Source organism: Drosophila rhopaloa, unplaced genomic scaffold (assembly GCF_018152115.1).
Source record: "Drosophila rhopaloa isolate 14029-0021.01 unplaced genomic scaffold, ASM1815211v1 contig_164, whole genome shotgun sequence".
Classification (NCBI taxonomy): domain Eukaryota; kingdom Metazoa; phylum Arthropoda; class Insecta; order Diptera; family Drosophilidae; genus Drosophila; species Drosophila rhopaloa.
In genome coordinates this window covers 661,755-684,494 of record NW_025335044.1, presented here as the reverse complement: position 1 = coordinate 684,494, position 22,740 = coordinate 661,755, and the positions used below count along the sequence as shown (strand labels likewise).

Genomic DNA, 22,740 nt, shown 5'->3' with positions numbered 1-22,740 from the left:
GGCCATAGATTAATATTTTTGTGGCATTTAATGCTTACCTTTTTGCACCTGGTAAATTAGAAGGAACACAATTATGTAGCGATGGTAGTTTGAAAAGGGAACAGAACCATGTCGACCGCCATCTAGGGGGAGTTGGCTGCACTAAATATTGGTAAGAGAAAACGGATAAGGTCAACAGGGAGAAATGTAATTTTTTATTTGAGCCTTTCACAGTGCCAGTTGTGAGAATTGTGAGATGTTGCTAAAGTGGTGTACGCGCCTTCAGAAATAATATTGAGAGCAATTGTTTAAAACTGTCAAAAGCATTAATCCAATTGCTGCCGAGTCCAAATAATTTGTGTGAGCTAGAAAGAAGAAAAAAAAATTTTAAGTTCCAACATAGAGGAGTTCAAAACCAATTTGATTTGGAGAGACTCGGCAATTCATTTTGCATTTTATTGGATGGCCCGACCCTCAAGAAGTGGGAACATTAAGCTCTACTCAATGTTTTAGAGTTCCAAATTAATTAAAGGCCAAACTAAAATAAAAAAATAAAATAAAATAACCATCGAACACAGCGCTTTCTTCGGTGGATTCGTCTGAAAAAAAGTTTGGTTATCGATCTTTAAAATAATAAATTAATAATTTACTCGTGGTGCAAGTTGGCATGAAAGGAAGCCTGAGAATCAAATAAATTCCAGAAATATTCAAATGATTAAGTTGTAAAAAGAAAAAAAACGAAAAAAAGGTAAGACAAAAATAACTTTCAGTTAACCTTAAAAAATAAAGACCTTACTAAAGAATATAAAAGAGGAACAAACAACAAAAAAACTATTGAGTGAAGCTTATACCACAGAAATATCATAAATGTTCTGGTTCTAGTCTTGTGTTTGTGCTGTACATTTTTTTTTACAAGATCGAGAACAGATAGTAAGCAAAAAATATAAGTAGACGTTTAAATTTCTAAAAAACAAGAAAGGAAGCAAACTTCGGCAAGCCGAAGCTTATATACCCTTGCAGTTATTACAAAACGATTTCTAAAAACAATGAAGCTATGTCGATTTTGCCTGCATTTTGCCATCGTTTCTATGGCAGCTTTTGTTGCCCGACTTTGATAAAACTAAAAGCGTAATTCTGAAATAGTAAATAATTACTATATTTCAAAAATATTGAAAATACATCTTCGATTTACCCGGAGAAGCACAATACATCAGTTTTTCTATTTTTGTTTTATTCCACTAAAATTAACTTAAAAATGGTTCGAGACCGCCAACATGCAAAAAATGTTTTTCAACAAAATAAACTGTTTTATTCTTGTTTTTTATTTTCTTAATCCCGTATTTATTTTCTACTATCCGGTCTTTTTTGGGAGCTTTGTAATATTGTCGTTCGATTTTTATAAAACTAAAACGGTTTCTGTAAAATTTTACAGATAGACTATACCACGGAATATATGCTTGTATGTTACAAAAAATTTGTTTTTAATTATTTTTTCGATTTTTATATGACAACAGAATGACGATCCTGCCTTAAGCCTAGTACGCAGATGGACGAAAACCGTACGCCAGTCATGAGAGAGAGCGAGAGGCAAACAGCTGGCATTAGGTCAAGAATGTACGAAAAAACACAATAAAAGTGCAACTATGAAAAAAACAACTGTTAAATTTAAATTGTATTGTTTTTTAATTTCTTTGTTGAGACTTGTCTTGCCAAGGTATCTTTTAAAAGCTCTTTCCCGCAAATACGATATTTGAATTTTAACTGCTTGTCAATAAAACCCAGCTGATTGACAGTACGACCGTAGCATGCTTAAATCTGATGAACTCTCGAAATTTTGGTCACACTGGAAAGATTAAAGTTTTTACGCTAGCGTAATCGTTTGTCGATCTGAGTACTAGGCTTTACTACCAACGGATGATCCGGATAGCTTTAAAACTAATAGACTAGTTTGCGTAGAAACGGACGGACAAAAGTATAGTCAGAAAGACGGACAGTTGACTGTCAGTGCAAGAGGTTGATCCATTAACTCAGATTATTATGCATCTTTGTGGCCTTCGCCAAAAAACGCGCATACGCGTTGTGAATGAAGCTGTCTAGCCTGAGAAACAAAAACACTCCGGAAGTGGACTAGACGCAAGACACATCTTTACGAGTGTGGTAACATACTAGTATTGGAGTATTTATACGCATACATATGCTATCGTGTGGTATACCCTTTACCCTTCCTGCCATTGTGAACCATGATATCGATTGAGGATTATGATAATGATTGTGTGCTTAAGTTTTAATTGCAAAGCTCAAACAGCCACACACGCATGAGGGCAAGACGGCAAGCACACATGCAGGCTCATTGAGATTAAACGTGTGTTATCCTGTTGGCTTCCTTGACGCCTGGGCTTATATGTATAATCTGTCAAGCATGTATTCTTTAGAGGCTATCGTTCATGGCGCTGTCTTTAAAAATTGTATTTATTTTTTATCAATACGTGGCTCCTAAAACACTTCTATAGGCAACAGTTTTTAATCCATCATATAAAATTAAGTATTTTACTGATTTCACTGGTGTTTTCCCAAGGATATTATATTATAAATAATAATTTATTAGCTTGCAAGGAAGCAAATCACCGCATATTTTGTAACGGTTTATTATTTAACCCAGTTATTAAGGCGGGTTTTTAGCTCAAAAACTCGCACGCCAAAAAACGGTGGTTTTCAACGAAAACTGAAAAAAACTAGGCACTCCCTTTTCTATTTGCAGACTTTCCATTTTCCTGTTTGCTTTTTTGACAGCTTTCTGACCTCCTTTCATCCATTTTGAAGTTTCTCCATTATTTTTCATGAGGACAATATGGGACAATCTCTACTCTTACAAGAACATGCGATGACCACAATCTGAGACTTTCTGCTAGAGCTGGAGATCTCTATTGATTTATTGATGTACATAGTATGCATCGCCGTCTACTAGCAGTTATTGCTCCAAAAGGAGGTCCAACCAAATATTAACGAACTATGAGCTAATTATACCCGTTACTCGTAGACTAAAAGGGTATATTGTATTCGTGCAAAAGTATGTAACAGGTAGAAGGAAGCGTTTCCGACCCTATAAAGTATATATATTCTTGTTCAGGATTCTGATTGATCGGAAGTTGGAATTTTTTATGGGTTTTATATTTGGCCAATCAATCCGACCTGCCAAATTTCATAAGGATCGGCCGACTATATCCTATAGCTGCCATATAACTGATTGATCGGAAATGCCATAACTTTGGTGTTTGTGAAGTTAGGATGTTGGGATTTTCTATGACTTTTATATTTGGCCAATCAATCCGACCTACCAAATTTTATAAGGATCGGCCGACTATATCCTATAGCCGCCATATAACTGATTGATCGGAAATTCCATAACTTTGGTTTTTGTTAAGTTAGGAAGTTGGGATTATCTATGGGTTTTATTTTTAGCCAATCAATCCGACCTATCAAATTTCATAAGGATCGGCCGACTATATCCTATAGCTGCCATATAACTGAACGATTGGAAATGCCATAAATTTGGTGTTTTTAAAGTTAGGAAGTTGGGATTTTTTATGAGTATTAAGAATGCATCATATGAATAATTTTGGAGAATATAATTTACAGAGTATTCTGCAAGGGTATATGAACTTCGGCTCCGACCGAAGTTAGCTTTCCTTTCTTGTTTTTAATGTCTTATCTTCATATATCTTTTGCCATGAGATCCGGATTACCACCAACTTAAATTCAAACAATTACAATTCAGCTTTTTCTTTCATATGGCCATCATATCCTTCATAAATTTACAAAAATCATGCCAACAACTAGCACACAGTCATCCACAAGATAAACTGGCCAGTCAATAAATGAGTTAATTTAGCCCACAGCTTATATCCAGGCAAACCGGCCATCATAAATAGCTCGCAGTTTGGTTCATAAGCCGGCCAAATAACAATTCACCGATCATTTCCAAAATTTCATTTTATTTCAAAATCACAGCCCTCACCGGCTTGATCTGTGGCATCTTCATCATATAGCTCCGTGGCTTCTTCATCATCACACTCATCATCCAACTCTGTGGTAATCCCCTTCTCAGGCATACGTCTCAAATATTCGTGAGAATATTTATATGTCCTATTATTATTTAATGCCTTAAGTCTATACCGATCTCCATCTAATATTTCGGTCACTAAAAACGGTCCTCTAAACTTGGGGTCTATGTAGTCACCAACCTTGTGCCTTGTGCAGTAAATACGGAATGATGTACTAGAAAAACTACGTCCCCGATCTGAAATCAGACGAGAAGGGACTCCGAACAATGATATTAGCGCTTTTAATGCCTTAATACAACTCTCTGTATCTAGCCTCACTGTATGGGACAAAGAAACAAACTTCGTGAACGCGTCTATTGACACGATTATATATTCCTTCTGATAATTTTTACCACTAAGCTTCCCTGTAATGTCCATGTGGACTGTATATTACGGGATGTCAATCTTCGGTATAGGATGCAGTTCGGCTTGTACCTTGCCAGATGGGGGCTTTGAAAGTCTGCATGTAATACAGTTGTCGACAAATTTGGGAACGTACTTAGACATCTTGTCGAACCAATAATACTCGTATATTTCTCAAGGGTTTTCTCCCAACCAAGGTGCATAATAGACTCGTGCACATTATTTACGGCCGACCACCTAAACGGCTTTGGGATGATAGGGAGAGAACGAGTTTTCCCATTTCTTTTAATTTTTCTATATTGTGTACCTGCCCTTAATTCGTACGTTTTGGCCAAATCCTCAGAAAGATCATCGTTACGCAATTTAGAAACAATAGACGACGTTTCCTCGTCGCGTTGCTGCTCAGCTAACAACCAATTGTCAGTGATCTCTGTCAAATTTATATGTTTTTCCACTGTACCTTTTGACTTGATGCGATCTAATGATATGGGATTAGGGGTGCAGAAACATCGATGTTCGTGCCCATCGATGTTTTCGATGTTTTAAAAAAAAACATCGAGTGAAACATCGATGTTTAAAAAAAAAAAAAGAAAAGGCAAAACAGTACAAACGATAACAATGAGGTTTATTTGAGATCTTTTAAAGTGTCTATTTTTGTTGAGGAAAACAAGTTGATCAACAACTTCAGGTTTAAGCTTTGTTCTGCGATCAGATACAGTTTGTCCAGCTTTGCTGAACACCCTTTCAGACTCACAGGACGAGGCTTGTACACAGAAATATTTTTTTGCAACCAATTTTAATTTGTTGTCATCAGTCATCTGTAAAAAGTATTTCTTATTTAACATGTTTGTCATAATTATTTGAAAATCATACCTCCCAATACTTTAAGGGGTCGCAAGTGTCAGGAGTGTTTTCCTTTTCCATAAATTGCCTTGTGGCAATAATGGCATCGGCTCGGGTGGACTTCACTTTTGATTTGTTTTGCAAACATGAAAATGTGCATTTTGGCTCGTTTGACGTTGGTTCTGGTGGTGTTGGTGGACATCGATTGTGGTCACGAACCATCGATGGTTTCGATGTTTTGAAAACATCGATGTTATCGATGTTTCACTCGATGTTTCTGCACCCCTATATGGGATTTCGAGACAGAAAATCTACGTGGGCCATTCTTTCCCCTGGCCTATACTGTATATCAAACTTAAAAGATTGCATGTACGACCACCATCTGGACTCTCGGAGTTAGTTCTACTTTTGTGCAAGAGGATTTGAGCGAATTACAGTCAGTAAACACGACAAAATTTCGACCATGTAAGTAATGGCGAAAATGCTTAATAGAATTGTAAACTGCAAGTGTTTCCAGTTCGTACGAATGTTAACGCGAGTCCGCTGGCGAGGTCCGTTACTAAAGTATTCGATAACTCGTGGCTTGTGTTCGATTTTATGCAATAAAATTGCGCCATAGCCATCAGCACTCGCATCTGTATGGAGCTCAATAAGAAATTGTGGATCAAAGATAGTTAGGATAGAAATTATTTTCTATCGTATTTGCTCGTGCTCTAATTCCCATAAAAATGACATACTTTTTGAAGTTAGAGCATAGAGGGGTCTTAGCAACTGTGAAAACTTGGGAACAAACTGACGAAAATACGAGACCAGTCCAATAAATTGGAACCCACTGGCCATATCAATACACGTGAAAAACCTAGCCCCACTCAACCTAGCTATCTGGTCAGATATAAGTGGCAACGGGTACTTGTCGGAAACAGTATTGGCATTAAGCTCCCGATAATCAACACAGAGACGGTCTGTGCCATTTTTCTTCCAGACAAGTAACATCGGACTCGCGAAAGGAGAGGAACTGGGTCTTATTATGTTCTTGAATATAATGTCTAACCTTTTCTTTTTCCTCCACACTCAAACGATAAGGTCGCCTCTGAACTGTCTTATTTTGATCAATCAAACGAATTTCTAGCTGTCCCGTAGACACGCGACTCTGTGGGATACCGTTTATGAATGAGTTTGAGAATTTCTGTAATATTGATAGCAGTTTATCTTTATCTGGTCCAAGCAAATCGGTATCAACATCAGCCAGGTCAGGAGTACATTCGGAGACTACGACAGGTAATATAGACTTTTCATTAAACATTGTGAGCGCGCTTGATGTAATTGTCACGCCGATGCGCTGGCTCAAAATTTCGCGGCCAATCAAAGCGTCGTATTTGATATGATTATCTAAAACTACATGAAATAATATTTCAAAAGAACGCTCACAAATCAAAACATTTGCCATAATCTGTAAAGTACTACAAACGGAGTTACCACCTATACCCCTTAGTGTCACTACGTTGTTTATTCTAGTCCCTGATAATCTCAGCGATGCAGTCTCCTTGATGAGTCGAAGTAAAATTGGAACGACTCACCAAACTGCAGCAACGGTCCTAAGGGCTCAAGTACGGTGCATATGTTCACATCTTTGATGGTGTTGCTTTTGATTGGTGGACGCTCCTGACGATCCGGGCAGACCGTAGATACATGTCCAGCTTTTCCACATTTGTAACAGATGACGGATGATCGATCTCTTCCTCCAGTATATCCAGATTGTTGATTACGGGGCTGCTGACGCTGAGTTGTCTCTTTGTTAATGCGACATCCGCCTTCTTGTGGCCGGGCTTGCCACAGTTGTGACTCGTGATGTGAGGCATAGCCCTGACTCTTTTTCCTTGTGGTGCTGGTACGTTGTCACCCGAATGCTGGCTCTGTCTGACGTCAAACGAAAAGGCTTTGAGTACCTGATGCAGCTCGTTTCGGTTTTGGATATCCGTGGTAAAAACCAAACGGCGCAATCGTTTATCTATTCCAGCTGCATGTGCCAACGTAAGGGATACTACAATCTGCTCGACGCTGAGCGACTTCCAGCGGGCCATAAGTGAAGTGACCATTCTGCTCCCATACAACGACAATCACTCTCCTTCATTTGGGCGTCCATTTAGCATATTCATAACGGTGGCGGCCAGAGTCTCCGTTCCTGAAAAATATTGCAAAAATAATTCTCGGAACTACTGCCATGTAATGCCGGTAAAACATGTCTGCGAGAGCCAGTGAGATGCGGTGCTTTCCATTGATTTGCTGAGGACTATTACAAGAGCGCTGCCCACGAGCTGGTTTTCAGACAAAATGTAGTCGACCGTTGAACACCAGGACAGCGCGTCTGATCCTACACGATCAGGGTTGAACTTTGGCAGTACAATGGTTTTGACATCTTTTGGCTCATTTTGAGAGCACTGCACTTGTTTTGTTAGTTCGGCGAAATTACGATTTTGCAACTCCAAGATTGCTAGAAGATTTGCATCATTGGCTTGAGGCGGGGTAAGGCGGGTCCCACTTCTGATGACGAGGATCCAGATTCTGAGTCCTCAACTGGACTTTCGGCGAAACGTTTTTTTCTTGAATTTCACAATCAGTATGACTTTTTCAACTCCTATCGGTTCCTTTTCAATTCCTCATCACCTTCAAAAACACTCTCAGCGTGGTGAGTTATGACGAACACTATCTGTCTCACTCAAGCCCACGCCCAGACTACGTTGGCGGAATGGTGTATCCGCCTCGCACGAAAGAACGGATAAGCAATAAGAAATAAAACATGCGTGCGACATATATATACTTTATATGGCCGAAAATGTCACCTTCACTGCGTTGCACACTTTTGACTGAAATTATAATACCCTCTGCAATGGTATAAAAATTTAAAAAAAAGATATTTTCAGAGATTTTAACAATATTGATGGAAGCTATAAGATATAGACGTCCGATCGGCAAGCGCTTTTACCCTGATCAAGGTATGCGTAAATAAATAAGACTTAGAAAAATTGAAGTCAATAGCTTATACACTGCGCGAAATATCCTGAAATACATCAAATTTGGACCGATTTCACCCAATTATTCCTATGGGAGCTATAGGATATAGACGTCTGATCGGTACGCCCTTTTACCCTGATCAAGGTATGCATAAAAAAATAAAATTTGGAAGGATTTATGTCGATAGCGTATATGCTGCGCGAAATATCCTGGAAAATATCAAATTTTACGCGATTTCACCCTTATGTTCCTATGGGAGCTATAGGATATAGACGACCGATCGGCACGCGCTTTTACCCTGATCAAGGTATGCATAAAACAAGAAAGGAAAGCTAACTTCGGGCGGAGCCGAAGTTGATATACCCTTGCAGAATACTCTGTAAATTATATTCTCCAAAATTATTCATATGATGCATTCTTAATACTCATAAAAAATCCCAACTTCCTAACTTTACAAACTCCAAAGTTATGGCATTTCCGATCAATCAGTTATATGGCAGCTATAGGATATAGTCGGCCGATCCCAGCCGTTCCACCATATATACTGCGTGCAAAGGAAAGAAGGGTGTGTGCAAAGTTTCAATTCGATATCTTTAAAACTGAGAGACTAGTTTGCGTAGAAACAGACAGACGGACAGACGGACATGGCAATATCAACTCAGGAGGTGATCCTGATCAAGAATATATATACTTTATAGGGTCGGAGATGTCTCCTTCACTGCGTTGCACACTTTTGACCAAAATTATAATACCCTCTGCACGGGTATAAAAATAAGATTTGGAAAGATGAATTTCAAAAGCTTATACACTGCCCGAAATAACTTAAATTTTTGCATGGTATATCCGATTGCTTTTTAAACATGATCTGCGTACACATGTTTTAGGACGACTCTGCAAGTTTCGCTAGTTTTTAAACTGAGCTCGCTAACGGTATTGAAACAGACGGACATGGCTATATCGACTACCCTATTGATCCTGATGAAGAATATACTTTATGGGGTCGGAAACGTCTTCTTCACTGCGTACTAAACTTCTGACCAAAATTATAATACCCCCTGCGAGGGTGAAAAGTTTCAGTGAAAGTTTTCGTCTATCCGTCCGTTTCTGTGCAAACTAGTCCCTCAGCTTTAAAGCTATCCTTCTCAAAAGTTGTCTTTCTATTGCAGGTAGTTTATAAGACGGAACGAGCCAGATCGGCGACAATGTCACATAGCTCTCATAGGAACAATCGGGAAAAAAAATTAAACAAGGTATAACATTGTTGTTTTTTTAATTTTGTATTATTTAAATATAATACTATGGCATTGCTTTGTCGTTTTTTTTGTGTTGTTCTTTGGGATTTGGTAATATTTAAATATTAGGTTGTTTGGTAATGACATACCGATTTTTACATTCGAATTTCGCTTGTGAAGTCAAATATAATCGGATCTGGCAATGCTGTATATCGTTTGAAAGGTATTGGTATCACCTTAAAAATGACATATAGTTTGTTTACATGAGTTTCCACGTTATAATCGATTGAAATAGAGTTCACAAACGCAGAAATTCGGGTAATTTTTGAATTTTATTTCGCACAGGGAAAAACTGCTGCGGAATCTCGCAGACAGATTATTGCTGTCTTAGGAGATAACAAACTTTTGATTCAAACCGCCGAACAGTGGTGGCAATTTTGATACCGAAACACCCAAGCCTTCCGGACGACCAGAGACCGTTGATACGGATAAAATCATGGAAATAGTGGATCGAGATCGTCATGTGACTATTAGAGCCATCGCAGAGGAGCTGCAACTAAGCAGGGAAACCGTCAATAGGCATTTAAAATCGAAAAATTTAACAAAAAAGCTCGATGTATGGGTGCCTCATGAGTTATCCCAAAAAAACCTTTTCGACCGTGTATCAATCTGCGAATCTTTGTTGCACCGTAATAAACTCGACTCATTTCTGGATCGGTTAGTCACTGGTGATGAAAAATGGATCACATATGACAACATAAGGCGTAAAAGATCCTGTCGAAGTACGGTGAGTCGTCTCAAACGGTGGCAAAGCCAGGACTGGCGGCTCAGAAGGTGTTGCTGAGTGTATGTATGGTGGGATATCAGAGGAATTATCCATTATGAAGTGTTGCCCCATGGCCAAACCATCAATTCTGACCTCCACTGTGAACAACTGGAACGATTGAAGATTGCACTTGAACAGAAGCGGCCAGCCATGGTGAATCGTAAGGGCGTGGTGTTCCATCATGACAACGCCAGGCCCCATACATCTTTGGTGACGCGTCACAAGCTACGGGAGCTTGGTTCGGAAGTGTTAATGCATCCACCTTATAGTCCGGAGATTGCCCCAAGCGATTACCATCTGTTTTTGGCCATGCAAAATTTTTTCGATGGACAAAAATTGAGTTCAAGGGAGGATTGTGAAAATCGAATCGTCGAGTTTTTTGCCAGTAGGGACAAGGACTTCTTTAGGAGAGGCATATACAAGTTACCATCAAAATGGCAGAAAATCATCGAAGACAACGGTACATATAGCACTTTAATCGGACAATGCTAACTACGTTAAAATCGTCGTCAAAAATCAATAAAGAAACCGGTATGTCATTACCAAACAACTTATATAATGGAATTACGGTTTGTTAAATTAAAATCGAACATCTTTTTCATATAGCTTCCATAAAAAAATCTAAAATTAAAAAAAATAATAACGAATAAAAATTTTATTTAACTGTTTTTTTATTTATCAAAATATTTTTTTGAGATATAGTAATTATATACTATATCAGAATTACGCTTTTAGTTTTATCAAAATCGGACAACAATAGCTGCCATAGAAACGATTGCAAAATGCAGCGAAAAATCGAAATAGCTTCATTATTTTTAGTAATATAGGCATAATAGAATGTAGTCGTTTTGTAAGGATATATAAATATATATTCTTTCTTGTTTAATAAAAAAACCATCGATGTAACGATATTACGTCGTCTAAGATGTTAATTTTTTATATTTTTGAGTATAAACTTTGAGTATAAAGCGTAGGTGTATTGCCAAGATGTGGTTTATTTTAACTGTTTAAGACTTATCTATCGATGTATAATATTTAACCGATTTTGATAAAATCTCAATAAATGCCATTAAGCCGATATTTCGTGTGGTTTAAAGATATATTGTTGGAAATCGTTTTTGTTTTGTTGTGTACACTGATCATTTAAAAAAATCTTGCCGATCAGGCGTTTATATCTTATAGCTGCCATAGGAACAATCAGATCAAAATTGTTTAAATTTGCTCTTTTTTTAACGTGTGTAAAAATGCTGATTTTTGACGAACATACTTTTTTAGTGTTTAGAGTTTTGATATAAATCGGTTGACCTTGAAGGCAACAATTTGTGTTTATATTGAAACTTTGGGTTGTCAAAGTGCTCCTCTGGTCTCCTTTTTTTTAATTTATATATATTTAAATTTTGACCAAACATTCAACGCGGAGCATAGAAAATTTTTTGCCGTCTTCCCACAGAGATCCATCGACCACCCGTTGAACGGATGGTCCATAAGGTTTTGCAGTTCCGAAAATTTTCAGTTAGTTCCCCACATAAATTTGACGGACTTTTTTATAAGATAGTTAGGCGATGTTTTTTCGGTGCAACTCTAAGCTCTTCTTCTAGACAGTGAAAATTGAAACATTCACTTCGAAAAATTAAAAAAATAATGGAGAGTAACTTTTGAATAGGGAAGGCGCCAATTAAAAAAATACCTTTTTATACTTGTAATAATTAATAAATTACTTCCTTATCCGTTTGGCAGCATTATGTGTTGCTCCACTCTTTCCTAGGCGCGTACCCTACTCACAAAATGGAGCAGAACATTTAAAATGAAATAAAATATTAAATTATAATAAAACAAGAAACACATATTTATATATAATGAACTTGATTGTTACCATTTAGACAATATTGGGCAATACCTTTTCATATTTTGTCTGCAGGCTGGCAAAAATCTGCAGACGTATTAGTTCGATTTGGTTGTTCGCGTAGATCACTTGCAGTCTGCTACCAAGTATAATTTATAACGCTGTTGTGCTTATTTAAAATCTTGTGGAAAAAGCAACGGGCTAAAATTAAGAGCCACAGCTGTTCAGATCAGCTGTTATCGGATGGTGGATGTGCTCTGTGGGAATCGGAGTTTCACATTTGTCAAAAATCCCAACCGTTTCGAACGGATGCACAGTCTCGCTAGCGGCATTAAATTAATAACTTCTAAAGCCTAGTACTCAGATCGACGAAAACCGTACGCCAATCATGAGAGAGAGAGTGAGGAATGCCTCCGAATTTATTTCGTGGCAACATGCCAGTGCTCGTAAGACTACACTGAATCGATGTATTAAATCATAGCTTACTCCTGTTATACGAGCAGCCAAATTTGGTTGTTCCGAAAATCTACTTGCAGTGTTTCCGTTGTTTGTACTGCCAGCAGTATCAATTGGTATATCTACGAGCTTGCCACTTTTGTATCGGAATTCTATATGCAATGTGCAAAACACACTCGAAAAACCTAATCCACGCATGAAGACTTGATAAGCCATATTCAAAGAGGTTTTCATTAATAGACAAGCTCTTCACCAAATTCAGATCGTTCATATTCCTTAGAGCTGCGTTACAGATTCTGCATGTTTGCGAAGAAGATTCCGATATGACACTGAACTTTTTGTCATCAAGCAAGGTCATATGAATTTGGTGATCAATTCTAAAGCCACTCACTAATGTTGGTAAAATATTTGATATGCAATATCGAGTAGAAGAAGGTCTATTGTTTTTCCATAAAACTATCGCTCCGTTCTGCACTGTTAATGGCACCATACAAATTGAAAATAAATATTGATCTCTCATGTTTCCATCAAGGTCATCAAATTTTTGCATGTACGTTAAATAGCAGTTAATTGGGTGTTATTATTGTTTTCAATATGGGTTGGAAAACTTTCTGGGTGTGCTTCAATAATCCTAGCATTCGTATGGTCCACTAAGCTTTGTAGTGCTACTTCAGCGAAATTATCAGTGACCGTGATGACACTGGGATAGCATTTTTTTTTCGCACAATGCAGTTTATCGTACCATGGATATATATCAGCGTTTTGTCCTTTGGCTGCTCTCTTTGGCAAATTCCATGTGCACTTGGTATGTCCAACATCTACAAATAGGGCCAGTGCTTTTTCATCAGAAAATTTTGACGGTAGACGCTGTGGGGTAGTCATAGTTTTCATTTTATTACCTCTAAACTCTTCGTCGGCGTTTACCGTTGAAACCAACTGTGAAGCACTGCGTTTTCCAGCGTTATACAAGCTGTACCTTGCAGCTACCAACAATGCATCTGATGGCACATCTTCAGTAAGGTCTGACAATTTGTGGACTTGCAACAATCCGAAAATCATTTTGTGGACGTCCAACATTTTTTGAAGATGATATTTCCATTAATACCAGCGGCGTATCTAGCCATTCCTGGTTTTTGGTTTCGAAAAAATCCTTATTTCTTCCACAGTCTTTCCACTTTACTATAAGCCTACTAGTAAAATTTCGCAACTTTTTGCCAATCTCGCACTGCTCTTCCAGAGTATATTTAAGGTTTTTCACAACAGTACCAAATAGAAAGTTTTCCATGACAACAAACTTCTTGGTTGGGATGACTTCTGAGTGCCATACTGAAAAACAAGCTAGCTTCGGGCGGAGCCGAAGTTGATATACCCTTGCAGAATACTCTGTAAATTATATTCTCCAAAATTATTCATATGATGCATTCTTAATACTCATAAAAAGTCCCAACTTTCTAACTTTACAAACACCAAAGTTATGGCATTTCCGATCAATCAGTTATATGGCGGCTATAGGATATAGTCGGCCGATCCTTATGAAATTTGGTAGTTAAGATTGACTGGCCAAATATAAAACCCTTAGAAAATTCCAGCTTCCTAACTTTACAAAAATCAAAGATATGGCATTTCCGATCATTCAATTATATGGCAGCTATAGGATATAGTCGGCCGATTCCGGCCGTTCCGATTTATATACTGCGTGCAAAGGAAAGAAGGGTGTGTGCAAAGTTTCAATTCGATATCTTCAAAACTGAGAGACTAGTTCGCGTAGAAACAGACAGACGGACAGACGGACATGCTTATATCAACTTAGGAGGTGATCCTGATCAAGAATACATATATATACTTTATAGGGTCGGAGATTTCTCCTTCACTGCGTTGCACACTTTTGACCAAAATTATAATACCATCTGCAAGGGTATAAAAAAAAGTTAGGTTAGAAGTTGGGATTTTCTATGGGCTTTATTTTTGGCCAATCAGTCCGACCTACCAAATTTCATAAGGATCGGCCGACTATATCCTATAGCTGCCATATAACTGAACGATTGAAAATGCTATAACTTTGGTGTTTTTAAAGTTAGGAAGTTGGGATTATGTGATTTATGATTTATGAGTATTAAGAATGCATCTTATGAATAATTTTGAAGAATATAATTTACAGAGTATTCTGCAAGGGTATATCAACTTCGGCACCGACCGAAGTTAGCTTTCCTTTCTCGTTTTTAAGTTCTTTTGTAATAATTTTTTTGCTTATGGGTCTATTTTCCTATTCTTCCTGTTAAGTTTTCTTTTGTTTGTTGTTATGGTATGCAAGGGTAAAAAAACGGTGTTAAAGCATATGACGACATACATAAATAGATTATTTTTCTTTACATGAACAATGCACTGTTGGTTTAATATTGTAACTAATTCCATTCCATTTTTTTTGGACACGGTTCAGCTCCCGATTGCACGGTATTCTTTTTACTATAATAGAATGAAGAAGATTTAATAAAAGTTCAAATGGTTTTGGACAATTAGAAAGTCGACTGTAACGTGGTGTAATTAGGGGTCGCACCTCTGAACGTTTTAGTTAAAGTCTACGCGATTATCAACTAAGTTAAACGGCGCCATATGGTAGCAGGCACAAGGCAATAACCAACTGCCCAAAAAGGGTTATAACCTAAACAGACCAAAACAAAGGCACATAACTTCCGCTTGGCGGCACGCACATGGGGCGCGATGGTGTGGGGGGCAGTTTAAACATTTACAAACACATACGAACTTGCAACACCTAGGCTCCATTATGTTGTGCCTTATCAGATTTGCAGAATTCTACTACCCAATACTTTTTATCACACGCAAAGGTAGTTCTAGCTGCTAAGCAAACAAGTTGAAGGTGCATTCTCATACTTTTTTATATGCTTTAAGTCTAGTACATACATTGACGTTAAATTTTGTACATCCAAGAAAGAGAGCGATAGATAAACAACTGGTATTGTAGTCTTTTCTTGGCCTAGTACTTAGATCGAAAAACAAGTTCGCCAACAAAAAAAAATAATCTTTCCAGGTGACCGAATTTGTAAGAGTACGATCTGGATCTACTGTCCATAGGCTGGGTTTTTTGACGAAAGCCTAGTACTCAGATCGACGAAATCTGTACTTGAGAAAAACTTAGCTGACTGACAGTACGACCGTATCACACTAAATTCTAATGAACTCTCAAAAATGCTGTCACACTGAAAATATTTAACTTTTTCCGCTGGCGAACGGGGTTAGATAAGGGGGTTGATTATTTTGCAACAAAAGCCTAGTACCAAGGATTATTCAATACATTATAATCATTGTGTAAAGTTCAGGCGATAAGTTTAAGCTACAAGCTTAAAATAGTCAAAGTTGTATCTCTTTATTTCAATGAATTTATCTTAATGGTGTAATGGCTTATAAGTTTCAAAATAATTAACAGATTTAAATTAAATCAAGCAAGAAAACGAATTTTAAGGAAATCAAAACACAACATACCCCTTCTTGAAAGTAACGCTGAGATTCACTATCAAATCGTAGCTGAAGGAGCTTAGATACCGTCCTCCGCCGGATATAGTTTAGTAAAACGACCTCTTCTTCACCTACTTTGTGGTAAGGCAGGATCTATAATATGAACTTCATCGCCACTTCTGTCAAAAGATTAACTGAGGAATGTATTCCTTTCTCCAATATTTCGGTCATTTAAGCCCTGTGCCATATTCTCCTTCTTAGAATCTACCAAAACGGTGTTTTAGACTATTCATGGTGAAAAGGAATTTCCTAAACTATTGTCTAATTATTCTTCAGCAATGATATCTCTTCTGCGAAACTTTCCTCTTTAACCCATAGGGTTATTTTAGCGGCTATTAATTTGTTGACTGTTAGTGTACTTTTAGGACAGTCTTGTATAAGCCATTTACTTTTTGCCCTAAGAAAGCAATGCAATAACTGATATTTGATACTGATATTTTCTGTAAGATGAATATTTAGTATAGTTGATAATCGGGACACTTACTTTGCAATTTAAGTTTGTGTTTACTAATTTCTTCTTCCATCAGCTTCGCGCTCTAAAAGTGTTCTGTAGAAAGACACTCTTTTTAGGGTAAGTTCAAAAAGGTTGGACCAGTTTACCAAACAGTGTTTCTTGAGATTTTCGATGCTAATGATTGGCGAGTGGTAGCATCAACAGGATTAAGGGCGGACTCCATCTCGACTGCACGGCTTTTGTAATGGTTAAGATTTCAGCAATCTGACAACTTACAAAAGGCTTAAACTTACGAGAACTTGAGTGAATCCACTGCAAAACCGTCTTTCCACAGTAAGATTTAATTGTGGGAAGCTTATGTTTTTCTTTTATTAAGGTATGTACTATATATGAACACTGCCTGCTCGGTGGAGTTCTGGGCATAGACAAAATCTTTTTCGGATTCAAGCATATTTTACCTAAGATAAATACAGGTGGTTGGCTGGTATTTACTACGATATGTAGTACCTCTGAATACAAACAATGAATGTAGAAACCCTTCTTGTTTTTTAGCTCTATCCACCAGCATATTTATACCCGTTACTCGTAGAGTAAAAGGGTATATTGTATTCGTGCAAAAGTATGTAACAGGTAGAAGGAAGCGTTTCCGACCCTATAAAGTATATATATTCTTGTTCAGGATCACTAGCCGAGTCGATCTAGCCATGTCCGTCTGTCTGTCCGTCTGTCTGTCCGTATGAACGCTGAGATCTCGGAAACTATAAAAGCTAGAAGATTGGCATTTTGCATGTAGATTTTAGGAGTTCCTACGCAGCGCAAGTTTGTTTCAAAATGGTGCCACGCCCCCTCTGACGCCCACAAACCACAAGCAGTGGCCACAGTTTTGATGCTATTATGAAAATTTTAATTGATATGCATTTATTTCGTCAATACCTATCGATTAGCCTAATAAAAGTTTGCCACGCCCACTCTAACGCCCAAAAACCCATTAAACGCTTAAACCTAGCTAGCGCCTACATTTCCGCCTTTCATGGCCCGTGGTACCACGGTAGCGCCATCTAACGGATGACTTTGGAACAGATAGCCAAGGTGCTAATTCGAGCGGCGAAAAACATACAAGAAGGCATATTTATATTAAGTTGTTTAGCTGAGTAACGGGTATCTAATAGTCGAGGCACTCGACTATAGCGTTCTCTCTTGTTTGTGGGATTGTTTCGTCCCAACCAATCTCGTAATTACATTATTTGCAAACGTGTTTTTGAGAAAATAGTAATGTCCGCAATTGAACCAATGGGATTAAAATGGCCATTATTTTCCCAAGAAATTCTCGCTTGGTTGGTACACGAACATTTTTGTATACCCTTGCAAAGTTTGCAACGCAGTGAAAGACACATTTCCGACCCTATATAGAGTATATATTCTTGATCAGGATCACCAGACAATGTCAGTCTGCCTGTTCGTTTCTACGCAAACTAGACCTTTAGTTTTTGACGTTTTTGAATGAAACTTTAAATCGGCCTACTATATTATATAGCTCCCATGGGAACAATCGGAAAAAAATTTTTGCTTCGTTGTTTTTTAACATATATCCATCCATTCAAAGGTATAGTATTTTTCAGTAATTTCATATATATGGTTTTAGTCTTATAAAAATCTGGGGGACTGTGTTATATTGTTTCCATAGGAAAAATCGTAAAAAAGGAAATGAAATTATAATTTTGATCTTGGCCTACTACGGTTTTCGTCTTAAAGTAATCATGAATGAAAAAAAAATTAAACTGATTTTGGCTCTTGCATCGAAAACAATACGAAACTTATCAGGTTTGTGTACTGTTTGTACAGCAAAATGGGGCAAGCACCAAACGTTTTGCGTGTGATTAATCAAAGACTTTGTCAATGTATTTTTGCATTTTTCGTGTATACTTTTTGAAATTTCCAGGTTTCTTTGTTTTTTTTCTATACCCACCAATCTTCTATCTTTCTTAAACTTTTCTTGAAATGATAAAATAGCATTAATGCCAGTAATTGTCAAATCATTGAAGAACAAGTGTATTTTCAGTACCGATTATTCTTAATTCGTCAGCGACGTCCAATGGCATTGTCGTTGTCGAACAAGGCAAATGTCTTAATTTTAAGAAGTGGTCCATATATATATAATGATTGGAACAATTTTAAGCACGTAATTATCTGTATTTATTTAAGCAAATGTGTTCTTTCAGATTTTTGCTATAAGTACCGTCTTTGTAGTTCTGTGATTTGGTATTTTTAAATAGTCGACGTTAACGAAAGATAGACGACCTATAACTTTGCCTGTGGTGCACAGCCATTTATAACTATTAGTTCTTTCAACAGAATTTGGTTTGTTAAGGTTGCAAATATGTAAGACAATCTGTTATAGCTTACCGAAAGATATCTAAGGAAAATCTTTAATCTTGCACAACAGCGTCCTTATTAATAATTCTAGTCTTCCAAACTCAAATTCTTCAGTTTCCTTCTTCATGGTATTATCATCATGGCTGACACAATTCCTTTGCCTCCATTAAGTTATTGAGTTTTACCTGTTGTCATTCTGAATGTGATTAGTGGAGTCATCAAAACTATTCTTAAAATAATCTTTCGCTCTTCGTGAACGGTCGTGTTTTTGTTTTGCATTCCGAATTTTTATTTTCTTGTTGAAACCACCGGAGGTAAAGTGTCTTTAACAGCTTTCACTTCGCTTCCCAAGTGCATCGGGATTAACTAGTGTTTAGAAAAGAAAAAAGTTTGAAACATTATTTCGGTGATGGTTTGTTGTTCTTGTTTTTCTTCCTTTTAATTTCTATCTCTTCGTCGCTGTTGAAACGGCACGCACTTTAACGGTAATATCTCTCTCTACCTCTTGCATTTATCTCTGATGAGTACAAAAACGTTTCGGAGTTGTTGAAACGGCATAACTTAACGTTGTTACGCACCCGACCAATCACTTTCTCTCTCTATCCCGTTCAGAGGTGTCTATTATCGGAGTTAATCGGCATGTCTTTATTGACGGATTGCTTGACATTGCGCTATCCCAAGTAAACCATGTTAAAGACTTCTTAGGACGTTTACTGGACTTGTGATTTATTTCAAAACTTACGCAACCGGCAGATCCCTATCTACCAACTCTAGAGCTGACTGTAGATGCAGGAACGGAGCTGAATAAAAATCAGAAAAGTCTGTTTAACGAGTTTGCTGCTTTCGTAAGGCAAACTTTCATGACTGGTCCGAACTGAGACCGTTTATGTCTTTTACAATGCACTGAACTCCTTCCTTTATCTGTGTGTTTCGTTATACTATCCGTCAATTTCCAATAAACCTCCAAGGTTTACTAAGTTATTGTCCCACCTAAAAAATGTTTAGTCCAGACTTTTTAGTAAATTTAAAATGTGCGGATTACAATCTCTCTTTTCTCGATACCTAAAAGATCGGTTACATATTACCGAACTTACCATTTTTCAGAAGGTCTAAAACAGTTTTTTAATTTTGTGAACACTAAGCGTAAATCAGCCTGTTACCCAGCATTGCTATCATTTAAAAATTCTACGCAAATACTGATCAGACAATTGTCGATCTATTTACCCAGTTTTTCCAGACATCATATGCCATATCCAAGTCAAACATAATTTGTTGTCCAAGTTTAAGCGAAAGCTTCCTTCTCTTGGTTCTCCATAAAGTTAAACAAGTCTATTTACCGGGTCCCGACGTAGTTCCAGGCTGCGTGCTAAGATACTGCGCTGAAACTCTATCTATCTCTCTCTATCTTTGGAGTCATTTGTTATTCCCCTTTATAATAAAGGAAATAAATCGAAAACAAGCAATTACAGAGGTAAATCCAAGTTACCCGCCATCCCAAAGCTTTTTGAAAACCATCATTTTACACTTCTCGCGATCTCGTTTGGCGCCCATTGGAAAAAGGGCTCCGTGCGTAACAAGCATTGCTTGATTTCGTAGGGGCCACTTGTTTGTGGCGAACAAAGTGCATATACATACATACCTCCGAATAAAAAAAAAAGCGCTGGCACTCATCGACAACACCAGAAAATTACAGTAGGACCTCGCTTTTTGTGCTATGCCGAATTTATGGGCTACGTTCGTCAGATTTGATGTTTGGATTTACGTGCTGATGAATATAATGGCTTATATCTGATTTATTTTCCTGTGTAAGCATCTCTTATTTATCTTGTGGTTAAAGATTTAAATTTCTTTGTCTGAAAATGACGCCAACTGAACGTTCTTCTCGTTATACAGCGAAATTGAAAGATGAAGAGTTTCGGCGATGAGTTTAAACAAACATACAAGTTTTCAAAAGCCAAAGTTTTACCTTCCCATATGGTATTTCCTATACACATCATATTATATTCGCACTAATTATATTCTTGGTTACAGAATCCTTTCAGAAAGAAAAAATTAAGCCCGGGGTCCGAAGTACTCTAGATATAAGCCTAAGCCATTTGTCCATCGTCTTGCTTGTCAATGACCACAAGAGGCAAAAATATTTTTATGGAAAATATGAACTCGAACTTGAGCAAAATTTTTTAATTTTTGAAATGGTAACCGGCTTATCATTTTCCGTATGCTTGCGAAAGATCTCTTAAATTATCGTAGGAGTCAATTTAACTAAAGTGAGGCAATCTTTGTGTTTTTTGTCGAATTCTGGATCTGTTTCTACAGGAACTGCGGCTTTATCTGCTTTAATCGATATTGAAATTTATAAATCATAGGCATTGAAATAGATAGCCCAGCGTTGCATCCTGTATGACGTCGTGAATGAAAGATACTTCCCTGTATTCAAAATATGTATGGTTAATTCGTCCAAAAAAAAGGCAGTTATTCATGAATTTTTTACGAGATACGGGTAATGTCAATCAATTATTTTATAACCATATTAAAGTACAACATTTAAACTACGTTTTCACAAATTTTCAAAAAAAAAATGAGCCGTCCCCAGCAAAGCTCCGTAGGCGCTTCCAAGAAAAAAGGTTTTGCGGTTAACAGCAGAACTCGTTACTGGATCATCAGAAAAAACTAAAAAAAAAATTGTTTTTTGGATTTTTGGTAACACTTTAAAGTCAAAAACGTGATTTTAGCCTAAAAATTCGATATATTTGTTATTATAAAATGAAAAATAATAAGTAAAAAAAAACGTGACGTCAGTACCTGCGGATTTAGGTACAGAAATTGTGTGCAAAATTTCAAAACGATTCGTTTAGTAGATTTTGCAGGATCGTGTTCACCGACTTTGAAATTGCAACTTTTCAGGAGTGTTTTTAATGTTTTGGACATCGAAAAATCGAATGCCCATAACTTCGCAAGTTTTACTCGGATGAAAATTTTAACTCAATATTCTTCAAATGTTGTGCATTCCGAAAAAAAAATTTAAAACAAGAGAGGAAAGCTAACTTCGGGCGGAGCCGAAGTTGAAATACCCTTGCAGAATATTCTGTAAATTATATTCTCCAAAATTATTCATATGATGCATTCTTAACACTCATAAAAATCCCAACTTCCTAACTTAAAAAGACACCAAAGTTATGGCATTTCCAATCGTTCAGTTATATGGCAGCTATAGAAATATAGTCGGCCGATCCTTATGAAATTTGATATGTCGGATTGATTGGACAAAAATAAAACCCATAGAAAATCCCAACTTCCTAACTTAACAAACACCAAAGTTATGGCATTTCCGATCGTTCAGTTATATGGCAGCTATAAGATATAGTCGGCCGATTCTCATGAAATTCGGTAGGTCAGATTGATTGGCCAAAAATAAAACCTATAGAAAATCTCAACTTCCTAACTTTACAAACACCAAAGTTATGGCATTTCCCATCGTTCAGTTATATGGCAGCTATAGGATATAGTCGTCCGATCCCGGCCGTTCCGACTTATATACTGCGTGCAAAGGAATGAAGGGTGTGTGCAAAGTTTCAATTCGATATCTTTAAAACTGAGAGACTAGTTTGCGTAGAAACAGACAGACGGACAGACAGACGGACAGACGGACATGGCTATATCAACTCAGGAGGTGATCCTGATCAAGAATATATATACTTTTTAGGGTCGGAGATGTCTCCTTCACTGCG

The 22,740-nt window shown here is 37.3% G+C and overlaps 1 pseudogene; it reads right to left on the bottom strand.

Moving 5' to 3' along the window:
* Positions 1-10,535, bottom strand: part of LOC123037476 — a 32,339-nt pseudogene extending 21,804 nt beyond the window's left edge.
* Between the last annotated feature and the right edge of the window lie 12,205 nt (positions 10,536-22,740).